At 47.4% G+C, this 16,247-nt stretch overlaps 1 protein-coding gene across 3 annotated transcripts in view; it reads left to right on the forward strand.

The window, feature by feature from the left end:
- The window catches only part of SLC16A13 (solute carrier family 16 member 13), a 339,236-nt gene that overhangs the window by 127,639 nt on the left and 195,350 nt on the right, over positions 1-16,247 (forward strand). The window lies entirely within an intron of this gene.

Genomic DNA, 16,247 nt, shown 5'->3' on the forward strand with positions numbered 1-16,247 from the left:
GGCCCCAGGTTTTGGCATAGGCCGCCATAGAGAGCTTCTCCATCGCCGGAAGATTCCATAGCTGGTGTACCCAGTGAATATGCTTCGGTACCCTGTCCGATTTCCACCTTATCAGTATAACCCTGATTGCAACGTTCAACGCAAGTGCCATTTGCCTCCCCCTAAGTGAGTGCAGGGGAAAGGTGATCGCATAAGGGAGGCCTAAAAGAGTGTATGCAGGGAGCCGGGGTATGGAGGTGTTGAAGGCACGATCAATGTCGTCCAGTATCTGTTCCCAATAGCGGGTTAATTTTGGGCAGTAATAACAACAGAACAAAGGGGGAGAAGGCCCAAGGGAAAAGTTTTTAAAGACCAGCAGGTTGTAAATCCCCTTAACTGAATCACTATAACACAAAACAACCCGGGTCTGGTGCTGAGTCAACAGGGATAAACAAAAGGCATATCTACTGGTTCCGACATCTCTAGTTAGACAAGAACCCTTCTGGGAACAGAACCCATCAATCACCGAGGAGTCAGTGTGTTGTCATCATCTGGGTCTGTCTCTCTTGATACACCGCAACAAGTCTGGATGGAACGACCTGTTTGCGAGTAAAGAGAAATGGCATACGAGGGTTGCAGTCAGATCTCCACTAGAGATGACAAAGACCAAAAATTGAATTCTCGCTCACGTGAAAGGGGTTCTAAAAGTGCAGCACTAAATCAAAAAGAGTGAATAAAACTGGCTAGGGGAACTCAAAAGTGCTTTAATTGGTAGAGTGCCTCTGCCAGAATTAAAAAGCAAAATGGCAACCTAGCATAAATACATTGTCATTATGCTCGTTGTCCATAGTATATGGTCGACATGTTTCTGCCCGCTGCGATCTAGATAGTATCAAGGGCATTCATCAGGACCTAATTTGCTGCTACTATGTAAAAAGTGTGAAATTATAAAAATATAACAGACATTCCTACCACCGGTTGAACTCTACGGATGTCAGAACCGGATACCTAGGAAAGTAAAGAGACAAGGATAAGAAAATGCGAGGAGTTATCAATGTCGACTGAACCAGCAAACAACAGTATGTGTATACCGTCTTAGATAACACAAACAATGTGTCATATACATCCACTTATTTATTAGATTGTACTTACCCCAGAATTCTGGGTAATACCCTCACCTCAACCTGGTTTCTACTCAGGGAAGGGGGCCCCGCTCTGATAGAGAGGAGAAGAAAAAGAAAGAAGGCTATTAAAAAACATGCCCAAATCTTTATACTCCCCATCTAAATGGCTAAAAAGTATAGAATTTGTCCATATAAGTTCAAGGAAGGTGGAGGCAAATGTTGGTGGCAGTGAAGCATTTACAAAGCTCTAGCAAATTGCTTGAGATCAAAGAGGGAACTCTGACACTTAAGCCTGAGAAATAGTATGGAAAACAATGTTAATTCAAGACCCAAAAGTCCTCTCCTGCAAAGTGCCATTGTTAGAGGCTACTAAATTATCTCAAACAGATTCTGACTAGAAAAAAGGCAAATTCGCAGTGTGAGTGATGCTTACCTCTCCGTCGGTACCCCGGGGCGGTCTATGAGTAAAGACCGGAGGTGCCGACGTGAGCGAGAGGGAATGTTTTATAGCCAGCTAGAACACGAAACAGGTGGGTCTGTTGCCGGGGTGACTCCGGCGCCGCCTGTTGTGTTAGAAACGGCGCGAGGACCCAGCTCACGTCGTGCAGTATGCGCATGTGTGGTAGGTGTAATGTTGCTAAACCTGCGAGTGCGCATGTGTTGTGTTGAAGACACTACTCTGGAACAGCTCCCAGGCTATATGGCGCTTGTAGATTGTTTTCTCACATTAGCACGGGACAGATTTCAGACAAAGGAGGGGTTCTCATATTTGTTAGCTAAAGTGAGTGACCCGATATAATCAAATTGTAAATTCTTACGTGTGGAAGTAACAAGAAAGTATTAAAGGGACATCATACAAATAAAGTCAGCTTTGCATGGAAAGATGTATATTAACTGTGCCCCTCGCCTGCGCGCATATCATGTCTGTATGTGTACCATCTAACCCAGCTCAGCCAAAACAGGAAACGTAGGGCCTCGCCAAAACAGAACAGAGGACCCAGCTCACGCCGTGCAATATGCGCATGTGTGGTAGGTGTAATGTTGCTAAACCTGCGAGTGCGCATGTGTTGTGTTGAAGACACTACTCTGGAACAACTCCCAGGCTATATGGGGCTTGTAGATTGTTTTTTCACATTTGCACGGGACAGATTTCAAACAAAGGAGGGGTTCTCATATGTGTTAACTAAAGTGAGTGACCCGATATAATCAAATTGTAAATTGTTACGTATGGAAGTAACAAGAGAGTATTAAAGGGACATCATACAAGTAAAGTCAACTTTGCATGGAAAAATGTATATTAACTGTGCCCCTCGCCTGCACGCATATCATGTCTATATATATACCATCTAAACCAGCTCAGCCAAAACTGGAAACGGTTGGGCTTGCCAATACAAAATATAAACCCTAGAGGTTAAAGACGAGACCCGTTATAACTAGATTATTTACCCAACATGTCAGCCATGGGAGATTGTATTAAGAAACGGCGTGTTGGCAGAGGGAAAAGGTTCTCGGATAAATTCCATTATGTGTGTGTTGACTTGTTTGAAAAGACCTTCAAGTAAACATATCATATGCTGTGCACAAAACTCGCAAATGGAGAAGAGGGGCTGGACCTATCAAGCAGGATAAGATCTGTAAAACAAAGTGTTGGCCCAAGGTGAAGTAGATTAGGGACACCCTGCTGACTACCCACAAAACTCATAGCAAAAGCCAGGGAATATCGTCATTGAGTCCTGTCACATCTGAATGTAGACGATAAACCCATTTCTGTTCTCTACAAAGGAGAAAACGTTGGATGTCCATAATGTGTTGGGGAATATAGGGTTGTTCGAGTATTACCCAACGTAGATCTGTTTCTCTGTGACCTGCCGAAATAAAGTGGTTGGTGAGTTTGGTGGCACTCTTCTTGCACCGAATAGTGCTCTTATGCTCTGCAATCCTAAGTTTAATTTTGCGAGAGGTCATCCCCACATAGTTCATTTCACAGGGGCACTTTATGAGATAAATAACTCTCGCACTATTGCAGTTGGTGTGTTTGTCAAGCCGCCAAGGTCTATTTGTCCCAATATTAACCTCTGTGGTGTGTGATGTCTGGGGGCACACCGAACAGTTCCCACAGGGAAAATGGCCTTTCACTGGAGGTAAGCCCCACAAGGGCACAACCTCAGATCTCTGGGGTGCTCGGGGGCGTGTATGTATCAGTTGATCCTTGATGTTGTGACTCCTTTTGTAGGCAAATAGAGGAGGAGGCAAAGTCTTCCCTTCAATTTTGACAACTTTCCAATTCTTGAGGATGCTCTTCTTCAGAGCATTGGAGTGGCTGGAAAAAGTATTAACACAAGTAATCCTGTTTTCCTCAGTGTTAGGATTACAAATTCGTTTCTCCAGAAGAGCCTCCCTGTGATTGTTGAAGGCTCTCTTCATAGATGTTCTTACGGCTCTCTTGGGATATTGTCTATCCAGTAGTTGAGAAGATAGTTGGTTGGCATGCTCAAAGTATTTTGAAGTTGTAGAACAGTTGCGCCGAATACGGAGAAATTGCCCAAAGGGCAAGTTCTCTCGTAGAGATCTCGGATGAAAACTCTGAAAGTGTAACAATGAATTCCGAGCCATCGGTTTCCTATATAGTTCTGTGATCAGGATGCCATCCTGAGAACTGATCAAGAGATCTAAGAATGGAAGGTTCTCTTTCGAAGCCACACAGGTAAATTTCAGAAAACTATTTCTGTTGTTTAACCATGAGTGGAAGTTCTCAATTGTTTCCATAGGACCTCTCCAGATGACTAGAATATCGTCTATGTACCGTTTCCAGGACAGGATATGGCCTAGAAACGGATTCGTGATAGACAATACCTCAGCCTGTTCAAAATGATGAACATAAAGATTGGCTAGAGAAGGGGCAAAAATACTCCCCATAGATGTTCCGGAGATCTGTAGGAATAACTGATCCTCAAACTGAAAGAAATTCTCCTTCATCGCCAGTGTCGCGCAGAACATGATGAATTCGACAGGCGTTGGACTCTGCAAATCTGTAGTTTCCAGAAGTGTTCGTATAACAGCTAGAGTCTCATCCTGTGGGATGCAGGTGTATAGTGACTCCAAATCAAAACTCACGAGGAAGTCTTGTGTGGAGTCAAATGGCATTCCCTCCAGGATGCGCAGAAGGTCCTTCGTGTCCTCAACATATGTGGGCATTGTTTTCACTAACGGTTTCAGAAAAAAGTCCACAAAGGTAGACAGGGGTTCAAGGAGTGACCCTATCCCCGAGATAATAGGTCTACCTGGGGGGGGTAACACTCCTTTATGTATTTTCGGTAATACATAGAAATAGGGGACCACTGGAAAAGTGGTTCTCAAAAATAATGCCTCATGGTTCGTGATCCAGCCTTGTTCCAAGGCATCATCTACTCTCTCTTTAATGGTGGCCAAAAGCCTCTTGGTGGGATCTAGTTTGAGAGGTTGGTAAAAGGTACCATTGGTAAGTTGTCTCATGCACTCACTCCGATATGCTGCTGTGTTCATGATAACTGTAGCGCCCCCTTTATCCGCGGGTTTGATGGTAATTGACTTGTCTGATGATAAAGTCTTGAGAGCGAAGTTTTCATTCTTGGACAGGTTCATAAATTGTCTATTCTCAAGCTGGAACAGTGCTTCAGCATCCCTTAAAACAGCCCTCTCGAAGGTGAGTATTTCCGGAGGAATAAGATGTGTCGGTGGGTTGAAGGTGGACTTGGGGCGCAAACCAGTGTTGGTGGTATTCTCATCATCGGCCTCTTGTGGTTTGTCGCCGAAGAAAGCACGTAGTCTCACCTTTCTAAAGAAAACCGCTAACTCTTGTCGGGTTTGAAATGAATCTCCTTTATATGTTGGGACATACCCAAGACCCTTCTCCAGGAGCTGGGTCCTCTGTTCTGTTTTGGCGAGGCCCTACGTTTCCTGTTTTGGCTGAGCTGGGTTAGATGGTACACATACAGACATGATATGCGCGCAGGCGAGGGGCACAGTTAATATACATCTTTCCATGCAAAGCTGACTTTATTTGTATGATGTCCCTTTAATACTTTCTTGTTACTTCCACACGTAAGAATTTACAATTTGATTATATCGGGTCACTCACTTTAGCTAACAAATATGAGAACCCCTCCTTTGTCTGAAATCTGTCCCGTGCTAATGTGAGAAAACAATCTACAAGCGCCATATAGCCTGGGAGCTGTTCCAGAGTAGTGTCTTCAACACAACACATGCGCACTCGCAGGTTTAGCAACATTACACCTACCACACATGCGCATACTGCACGACGTGAGCTGGGTCCTCGCGCCGTTTCTAACACAACAGGCGGCGCCGGAGTCACCCCGGCAACAGACCCACCTGTTTCGTGTTCTAGCTGGCTATAAAACATTCCCTCTCGCTCACGTCGGCACCTCCGGTCTTTACTCATAGACCGCCCCGGGGTACCGACGGAGAGGTAAGCATCACTCACACTGCGAATTTGCCTTTTTTCTAGTCAGAATCTGTTTGAGATAATTTAGTAGCCTCTAACAATGGCACTTTGCAGGAGAGGACTTTTGGGTCTTGAATTAACATTGTTTTCCATACTATTTCTCAGGCTTAAGTGTCAGAGTTCCCTCTTTGATCTCAAGCAATTTGCTAGAGCTTTGTAAATGCTTCACTGCCACCAACATTTGCCTCCACCTTCCTTGAACTTATATGGACAAATTCTATACTTTTTAGCCATTTAGATGGGGAGTATAAAGATTTGGGCATGTTTTTTAATAGCCTTCTTTCTTTTTCTTCTCCTCTCTATCAGAGCGGGGCCCCCTTCCCTGAGTAGAAACCAGGTTGAGGTGAGGGTATTACCCAGAATTCTGGGGTAAGTACAATCTAATAAATAAGTGGATGTATATGACACATTGTTTGTGTTATCTAAGACGGTATACACATACTGTTGTTTGCTGGTTCAGTCGACATTGATAACTCCTCGCATTTTCTTATCCTTGTCTCTTTACTTTCCTAGGTATCCGGTTCTGACATCCGTAGAGTTCAACCGGTGGTAGGAATGTCTGTTATATTTTTATAATTTCACACTTTTTACATAGTAGCAGCAAATTAGGTCCTGATGAATGCCCTTGATACTATCTAGATCGCAGCGGGCAGAAACATGTCGACCATATACTATGGACAACGAGCATAATGACAATGTATTTATGCTAGGTTGCCATTTTGCTTTTTAATTCTGGCAGAGGCACTCTACCAATTAAAGCACTTTTGAGTTCCCCTAGCCAGTTTTATTCACTCTTTTTGATTTAGTGCTGCACTTTTAGAACCCCTTTCACGTGAGCGAGAATTCAATTTTTGGTCTTTGTCATCTCTAGTGGAGATCTGACTGCAACCCTCGTATGCCATTTCTCTTTACTCGCAAACAGGTCGTTCCATCCAGACTTGTTGCGGTGTATCAAGAGAGACAGACCCAGATGATGACAACACACTGACTCCTCGGTGATTGATGGGTTCTGTTCCCAGAAGGGTTCTTGTCTAACTAGAGATGTCGGAACCAGTAGATATGCCTTTTGTTTATCCCTGTTGACTCAGCACCAGACCCGGGTTGTTTTGTGTTATAGTAATTTTGGGCAGTGCCAGAGTAGGTGTATCAAGGTCCCGGGACTACCACACCCCCGCCAACAGAGGCCGTCGCTTTGGGGTTGCCATTTGGAGACCCTGTTAGGGGTATAGTACCAATATGTCGCAATCTTAAAGGCTGTTTCTGTATGTCTCGAGGAATGCGCAGTGTGGTGAGTTCGATAAAAAACATCCTCCAACTCCTTGTCAGATAGCGCACGACCTAGTTCTGTCTCCCAGCGCTTCTGTCCAGCAGTGCGAGTTCTAGGGAGGGCTGTGGTAAGGAAGGAGTAAATTTCCGAGATAAGGCGTTTCTCGTCTTTATTGCTAATTAGCCATTTCTCAAATGGTGACATCGGACGGAATGCTAATGAACACATCTCGGGTCCAGAGATCCAGTGTATCATCTGGGAATGCAAATAAAAATCGGATGCGGATAGATTATTGTCCAATTGGAGTTCCCTAAAGGAGATATGGCCCCGCATGTCGAATAGATGCCCTAAGCGTTTACATCCCCCTTCTAACCAGCGTGTGGCAGCCCCATTATTCATTCCCTGCTTCCAGGCGGGGTTCATGAAAAGCGGGGTCAAGGGAGAGGGGAATGTGGTCAGGTTGGCCTTCCAGGAGATTCTGTCCCATGCAAGCATTGTGGGACGCGTTACAGGAGAGGAATAAAGGCCCCTAGCACGGGCGGGTCGTGGCATCCAGGCATTGCGCCAAATGTGATGGCCTGCTACTGTCTGGTCCATGAATACCCAATATTTCTCAGTCATGGGACGATTCCACTCCACCAAATAGCGTATCTGTGAAGCGTGAAAGTATCAAGTTATTAGGGAAGGCCAAGCCTCCATGTTTCTTAGGCCGTTGCAGCTGAGTTTTCAGTAACCGTGGTGCAATCGGGCCCCAGACGAACCCTTCAATAGCCAATTGTATCTGTTGTAGGGCGTCCGGTGGGGGTTCTAGTGGCAGTGTTTGGAATATATACAGAGCACGCGGCAATACGTTCATTTTAACTGCGGACAGTCTCCCAAAACACGTCAGGGGAAGGCGACACCATCGATGTATGTCTGTGCGGATTAGTTTTAATAAGATCGAGTAGTTCCGCACTGCAGTTTGTGCAAGACTTTTGTGGCGGACCTGTCCAAGGTACGTAATTCCTTCTGTCAACCAGTCAAAGGTAAAGCGATTGCGGAGAGTTTCCTCTGTCTGTGGAGTAGCGGTGAGATTGAGTACTTGTGACTTCATCTTGTTAATTTTAAAGCCGGAGAACTGACTAAATGTCTGGAGGTCGTCCACAATAGTCGGCAGAGAGGTTAGTGGGTGTGCCACCGAACAAATGAGGTCGTCTGCATATAAACCAATAAGGTGCTGGTCTAAGCCAAATGGGATGCCACGCGCAAGGGGGTTGTCTCGGAGTCGCTAGGCCAACGGTTCCATATATAAGGCGAATAGTATGGGAGAAAGGGGCAACCCTGCCGTGTTCCTTGCCCCACTACAAAGTGATCAGAGCGGACGCCATTGACCCGAACCACCTCCTGAGGCGCGCTGTAAATACTCGCGATCCAGCGTCGGAACCGTGGTCCCAGACGAAAACGCTCGAGAGTCGCGAAGGTACGGCCAATGTACGCGATCAAATGCATTCTCTGCGTCAATCGCTAGCAGTAGGGCTTCCTCTTTTGACCAATGCACCTTATCAATTAGGTGACAGATATGCTTGGTATTGTCCCCACATTGTAGTCCCGGAATGAAACCGGACTGGCCCGGACCCACAAGATCCGGCATATGGGGGTTTAGTCTATGCGCAAGTATACTATAGAATAGTTTGGCGTCTATATTCAGTAAAGAGATAGGTCAATAGGAACTGCAAAGTTCCGGATCCTTACCTGGTTTGAGGATAACTGAAATAGAAGCTTGCAGCAAGGAGACGGTGAGGTACCCTGTGTCAGCAAAAGAGTTAAACAAATGGGTTAGCAAGGGGGCGAGTTCAGCGCAACAGATTTTATAAAAAAAAGGGCAGTGAATCCGTCAGGCCCTGGGGCCTTCAGTAACTGCAGCTGTGCAATTGCAGATATCACTTCTCCAATGCGGATAGGCACTTTCATGGCGTCTGCCTCGCCTGCAGGCAAAGATGTCACCGCAGCATTACCGAGGTAACCAGAGGGATCCGGCCGCAGAGAGGGATCCGCTTCGTAGAGGGAGCTATAAAAGGATCGAAAGGTCGAGACTATGTTGGCCTCGCCGGAGAGGGATTGGCCTACATCATCACGGAGCGTTGTAACCGAGTGGGCCTCCTGTTGGCTGTGAAGGAAATGCGCCAACATGCGGCCTTCTTTATTGAAGCCAACAAAGTACTTGTGTTTCAGGCGAACCACCGCATGTTCAGCTCGGTCTAGATCAAGACAGCGGAGCTGAAGCCGCACTTTCTCCAGTTGCCGCGAAACTCGGGGAGCCCCTGTGCGCTTATGTATGGCCTCTAGCTCTTTTACTGTAGCCTCCAGTTATGCGCGTTTCGTCCGTCTAATCTTATTCTCAAAGGCTGCCTTAGCTATGAGAGCCCCTCGGGCTACCAATTTAAGTGCCTCCCATACCTAGGAGAGTGGTGTGTCTTCCATGTCATTAGATGCTATATAGTCAGTGATGCACCACCTGATGTCCGCAACCACGTCTGGGGACCTAAGCAGTGAGTCTCGCAGGCGCCATCGCAATGCAGAAGCAAAACGCTCAGGGGGGGAAGCGTAGAGCTAGGGTAATGTGTGCATGGTCCGAGAGGGCCCTCGCCTCAATAGTGACCAAGGTCCAAGCAGCTGGGGTAACTAGGAAATGGTCAAGTTGAGCATACGTCTTGTGCGCGGCCGAATAATATGAAAAATCCTTCTCATCTGGGTGTTAACAGCGCCAGGCATCCCTAATCCCCGCGTCGTGCAGCCAATCCCCACCTTTTGCTGAGAGGGTGCCAGTGCCCCCGGTGCGAGAACCAGAACGATCCATCTCCTCGTTCATCACCAGATTGAGGTCGCCACCCACAATCACCACGGAGTCGGGAGAATGCAAAACCTCAGTGCAGGCTTCCATCAGGAACTTCTCTGGGTGGTCATTAGGGGAATAGATGGAGGCAATAGTGCAGGAGGAGGAGCCTATTTGGAGCGGTAGTGCTGGAAGGCGCCCTTTAATCTCCGAGATGGTCCCCATTACTGTGCCCCTAAAATGTTTAGCCACTAAAATGGCAACCCCTCCTCCCCCGTTTGCTATTTGTAGAGGACCAGTACTGGTGAGGGAAATGACTATGACGCAAGCAGTGGGAGTCAGTTTGTAATAGATGAGTTTCTTGGAGGAGACATACGTCGCCCCCTGAGTTCTCCAACAGAGATAATACCACCCTCCGTTTAACTGGGGTGTTAAGACCCCGAGCGTTGAGACCGATGATTTCAAGATCCAGGTTGGAAGGGAGGAGTTAGGTAAGCACTATGAGAGGGTGCTCTACCCCAGGGTGGAAAGAAGGCAAAGAGGACATGGTAAATGAGGATGGGCAAGTGTGTGCGGACAATGTGTGCATAGCTGACATAGGAACTCACTGAGGAGAGGACCCACCCCGCCCCAAAAAGGAAAAAACAACCCCAAATACAAAACAACTTGAATAGCCAGGGCATTATCAGACCGATCTTGGGCCGGTCATCCGCTAATTAAAAAAGGAAAGGCCCGCAATGGTGCGGGACTGACCCATGTCCGTCATAGAAATACAGTTCGGGGTATGGTGACGAAAGAAGTCCATGTAAGTATGAGAGTGCCAGCCCTCCGGCCCGCTCGAGTAGAGGATTCCATGTGTAGGCTAGATAAGAGGATCGGGCGGGGGATGTATTAGCAGGACTGCCGGCCAGTGAGGTTAGAACATTTTCCCTCTTCTTTGCTCATGCTGCTGCGTCTGGCCCATGGGACGGTGAGGAGGGCTTGCCCACGGTGTGCCAACGATCTGGCCTGGTGTTGCTGGGCGTGAAGGCCTTTTGTGGGCAAGACGGGGCAGGAGGCAGGAGACCCAGAAGATCAGAGGCTTCTTGGAGAGATCTCAGTTGGCGTAGCTTTCTGTCGAATTTAAAGATGATGCGGAAGGGATGGCCCCAGGCATAGGGGATCCCTTTCTCCCTCAGGTGTTGAGTTATGGGCCGGAATTCTCGTAGTTTGAACAGTGTGACCGCAGAGAGGTCCTGGTAAAGCATTGGAGTGAGGCCTCGGAATGGTGGAGGGTGTGAGTCTCTGGCTTTGTGTAGAATAAGTTCTTTCAGTTTGAAATTGTGAACACGCTAGGATGTCCGGTGGAGGTGCATTGTTCCGGTGGGGCAAATCCACTCAGTGTACTCTGTCGATTTGGACCTCAGCTGTATGTTTTGGGCCTAGAATATGTCGAAAAAGGGCTTGGAGAAATTCACCAATGTCACCTTCCTCCGCTCCCTGTTTCACTCCGCGAATACGCACATCGTTGAGGGCGGGAGGGGTTCTCTAAGACCTCCGCCTGCCACTGCAATTCAACGTGCCGTTCTTTGAGGAGGGGAATGTCCCGTTGCAGCATTTCAAGTTCCTCGTTGGGTCCGTTTCCGTGCTCCTCCAACGTCACAACTCAGTCCTCTATCTCTTTGAGATATCACGACGGACCTCGCGGGGATCCACCGCCAGTTGGTCTTTGAGTTCCTGAAGATCCTCCTTAAGTGCTGAGAAGAGCGAGGTCATGAAGGCCTTCGTGGCCGGTGCATCCCCTCCGTCCATTGCCCCTGCCGCCATCTCCGAGCCCTGACCCACAGTCTTGGCCTGTAGCATGTCTTTTACTGAGCGATCCTTCCTAGGCCGCCCCGATGCCATGAGGGCCTTAATCCAGGTAGGTCCTGTATAATGGGTCTCCACCGCCAGGTGACGCTTTAGGCCGTGCTGAGATGCAGGACGTGGATGAGGTGGACGCTGGGGTTGGATGGACAAGACCCTGAGTGCAAGGAGAGTGTGTGCCCAGGTGCTGGGACAGGGCCGCTTGCTGAAGGTAATGATGATCTCCTGTAAATTGGAAAAAAGGAGAATATGGTTCATTGAGCGGAAGGCCATTGAAGTGTAGATGCCTATAAGTATCTGGGGGGTGTGGCTGGACCACAGAGGCCACTTAACACCACACATCCATGCCCAGCAGGGGCCAGGAAACTCCCCAGAATGGACTTTCTGCAAGCTGCAACAATCATTGAAGAACTTAGATCTCACCCCTCTCTTGAAGGACATAGGATTCAAATTCCTCCCTGCCATCGCTTACGGGCAATGATATTTTGAGATAAAATGACCAATTGGCTGGACAGAGCTCAGTGCTCTTGCTACTGAAGAGTATTTTTCTTCCAAATTGCACATCGCTTGCCCAAATCCGACAGGAGTTTGGCTTAGCTTTGCAGCACTGGATCTTAAAAGCAAAATTCTTAGCCTACAGCCTTAAAGCCAAGCAGGCGAAGAACCATTCGTTAAAAAAAACACACACGTTGCCACAAGTATTGAAATCAGGCCTTTGAGACCCTGGTGGCGTGTGAAACCTAGACAAGCGGCCTGCCATTGTGCGACTGCCAAATTGCTGATCAAACAAGCAAGGCTTATATCAACGGAACACGATGTACAAGTCACGAGGAATTTGGGACACAGACGGCTGGTTTCCACACTCTACGAGCCAGGCCACCTTTCTCCGCCCCTCAATTTGAGCTTGAGCATGAAACCTCAGCTAATGGGATTTCTATTTGACTTAATCCCTGTAAAATCCTATCTGTACGGGCCATGAAATCTGGATGATTGTGACAGGCCATGCCGCCGCTGTGCAAAGGGAGAGGAATCACCGATACATGTACTCTGTATGTGTGTGATGAGCTGATCCCACTGAGGAAGTTCTGACTCCCACTGGTATGGTGTGTTCTAAATGTTAGGACTTGTCGGGGCGCTGTAGGAACCTGTTTGAGAGTCATCAGCTCAGCTAGCTGCCCGCTTTGTGACATTTATGAAATCCGTAGCCACTTTACTCGCCTCTCTCCAGCCCCTGTCCCGCCCCTGTGCTGAACTCTACACACCCATCAAGAATAATGTGCCAGGGTTGTCAAAGAACCCTCCCTTCAGTTGGGCTATGAGCAGCGGTTGTTGGGGGATAGAGGGGAGGAACGGATCTCGCATTATTTATATATTTTTAATGTATTTGAATTCATTTGATTACTATGCCTTTATGCACCAGTATTTGTATATGCTTTTTATTCCTCATTTAATCCTGTATTTCTTCCCTGTTCAGGGGACCTTTTATTGTAGTGACTTTAATTAATCTCGCAGTGAAACGATCCATCTATCTAGCAGGGAGGAATCAATCCGTCAAAAGGGAGGCTCCGTGGCGGTATTGAACCTTTAAGCGCTGCCCTCAGAATGGGCTCACGCATTGCGTATGGCATCGACGCGTCTCCTCTCCTTGCTTCCTCCAGGCTCTTTGTGTCCGTGGGAGTGTCTTTTTCCATCAGCCTTTCCAGAGCACTGTGCTCTCTGCGCCAGTGGCTCAACGCTGCAGCCGCCCTTACCACAGACTACTCGTCTCATCGGAGCTGTATGCTAAAATACCAGCAGACACATATACTATCTTTTGATTGTTTTCTTCTCACTTGTCTTGAATTTTTCATTAATTGTGGAAGTGAAAGATTTGTCTTTTATATCTCTTTTTTAAGACTATTTCTTCCACTCCCCCTCCACCTTTTGTTTGTACTACTCAGTGAATGTTCTTGTAAGTAAATGCTTTAATTCATTGATTTACGAGTTGGTTTTTCGAGTAACGTGTCTAATGATACCCTTGTCCGCGCCGTGTTAGTGTTGTGTTGTGTTGCTCCCATTCAAGATAACAGTATTACTTGTCTTGTATTATACTGTGTTGCAGTGTTTGTATAGCGATGAAGCGATTACCCACATGCAAGCTTCACCGTGTGGGGTGTGTGGTTGGAAGGGTGTTGTTTTCTTTTCGAACGTATGTGGAAAGTGTTCTCCTGTAGTGCTTGATCCCCAGCGAGGTATGGTTTGCGTCATCACCAGGCCATGTGAGGGTAGGTGAGAGACAGTCGTGCGTGTTATAATTGTAATAAGGATCGAAACACACAGGCAGCGATGCTTGACCAGAATGGTCCTTATGGCAGCAGGAGGCTGTGTGTGTACACAGAGATCCATGGAGCAGCGTGCTCCAGGCAGCCCTGGTGTTGAATGAGAGGCAGGAAGCCCAGAAGGCCAGGACTGGAGCTGTTGAATGAGCGGTAGCCATGCACGAGCACAGCAAGGGCTGAGCAGTCGAGGCTGGTGACCTGAGCGGAACCGACACCGTTTTTAAAAGGCCCAGATTTGACCTGATCCTGCTAGGCAAGCTTAACGAGGATAACATTTGCGTTTTTGCCATGAAATTGAGCCACAGATAAGTTCAGAGCATACAGTGGTAAAGTCCTTCGCCTTGTTCTCCCAGCACAGTAGTTAAGGACGGTCGCCTGCCCTGCGGCGGGAGCTCAGCTCTGGCCGCGCTTGCTTTTCTGGGACGGAAGTTGTTGAAAAGGAGCAGTTGTTGTGAGGCTGGGACCCTCTCCTCCTCCGAGTCGGGGGCGGCCTGCAGCATTTGCTGCTCTTTCCAAACCTGCTTTTTTAAAAACCAACAACGGAAAATTACAAATTAAAGCTCTGCGGCTTAAACATGTTGAGTTTTGAGACAAAAACAATAAAGTGCTATCATTTTAAACAAGTGTTTGCAATGCAACAGGTCACACCTTTGCGAGAGTTAGAGCTAGTGAAGATGTACATCACAATGTCTTTCACCAGCGTGTTTTGGTTTGGAGTGTAGTGGATGTATGTGGTGTGGAGTGGAATTATGTGAGTTGTATTGGAATGATTAGTTCTCGAAGTGTGTGGGTTGGAATTGTGTGGTGTGGAGTGTATTTGTGTAGTGGAAGTATGTGGCATGGTGAATAGAGGGGGGAGAGCTGCATAGAATAGATAGGGAGACAGACAGAGAGGGGTAGGTAGGTTGTGCCGGAAGTGGTGAAAGAACTCGAGACAGAGTAGTAGAAGGAGTGAGTGACAAATGGAGAAAGAAGTGAGAGCAGGCCACAGACACATCAAGAGGGAGCTCCTGTGTACGCAGAAGACCACACAAGAGGAGGAGAGCGTGCGATAGAGGGACGGACGCTTTGAAAAGGCAAGGGAAAGAAAGTGCTCTTGAAGACCTGAAGTCAACCACGTGAGAGAGGCGGAAAGAGTCTCGCCTTTGGGAGCTACTGGCTTTGCCAATGGGTTTTAGCCACGCTGCAGATCATCCCTGGTCCCGCAGCTACAGAATGAAACGAGCATTGGCATAGCCAATAGGTCTCGCTTTTGGGACCTTATAAGTATTTAGTTATGCAGCACAATATCCTTGGTGCAACAACAACTGTTGCATGGCAAAACACTTACAAGGTCCCAAAGGCGAGACCTATTGGCTGTGCCAATGCTTGTTGCTGTTTTTGTGGTACTGCAACATATAGGGATGTTATTTGTCACAGTTTACAGCTGGATTAGATCATTGATGACACTATTGTTCATAGGATCACGATGTCTCCAGTGACTACTTCTTGCTGCCCAGGTCGTGCCAAGGGGTTCCTTTTCCGGTGGTTCTGCTGTCCTGATCGAGCCGAGGTCCTGCTGCAGTTGTCTCCTCCCTTTGTGTGTGTGGTTGTGATTGTGTGTGTGGTTGTGGTTGTGTGTGTGTGTGGTTGGGTATGGGTGTGGTTGTGTGTGTGGTTGTGGGTGTGGTTGTGGTTGTCTGGGTGTGTTTGTGTGTGTGGTTGGTTCTGGTTGGTTGTGTGTGTGTGGTTGTGTTTGTGTGTGTGGTTGTGTGTGGTTGTGTCTGGGGTTGTGTGTATGTGTTGTGTGTTTGTGTGTGTGGTTGTGCGTGTGTGGTTGTATGGTTGTGTGTGTCGTTTTGTGTGTGTAGGTGTGTGTGTGGTGGTGTGTGTGATTGTGTGGTTGGTTGTGCTTGGTTGTGTGCATGGTTGTGTGTGTGTGTGGTTGTGTGTGTGTGTGTGTGGTTGTGTGTGGTTGAGTGTGTGTGTGTGTGGTTGTGTGTGGTTGAGTGGGTGTGTGTGTGGGTTGTGTGTGGTTGTGTGTGTAGTTGTGTGTGTGTGTGTGGTTGTGTGTGTGTGTGTGTGGTTGAGTGTGTGTGTAGTTGTGTGTGTGTGTGTGTGTGGTTGTGTGTGTATGTGTTGTTTTCCCGTTTGTAAGCCCTGCAAATGCGCATTGTTACTATACCAGATTAATGGTGATCAAATTGCCGACCTCGAAAGGCGCAAAGACTGTCTGTTTTGCAGGGATTTGAACATTTGACTTGCAGAGCAGTACAGATATCAGCAGTGATCATTTAACTTACGGAGCCATCATATCGGTTAGATTTCGATATATATGTTGTGTAGAAATGTTGATGTATTTGTGTATTGCATCCTGCAGATGAAATAGTTTGCGTTTCTCATGTCACCACCCACATACAAT

This window comes from Triturus cristatus, chromosome 12, assembly GCF_964204655.1.
Source record: "Triturus cristatus chromosome 12, aTriCri1.1, whole genome shotgun sequence".
Lineage (NCBI taxonomy): Eukaryota > Metazoa > Chordata > Amphibia > Caudata > Salamandridae > Triturus > Triturus cristatus.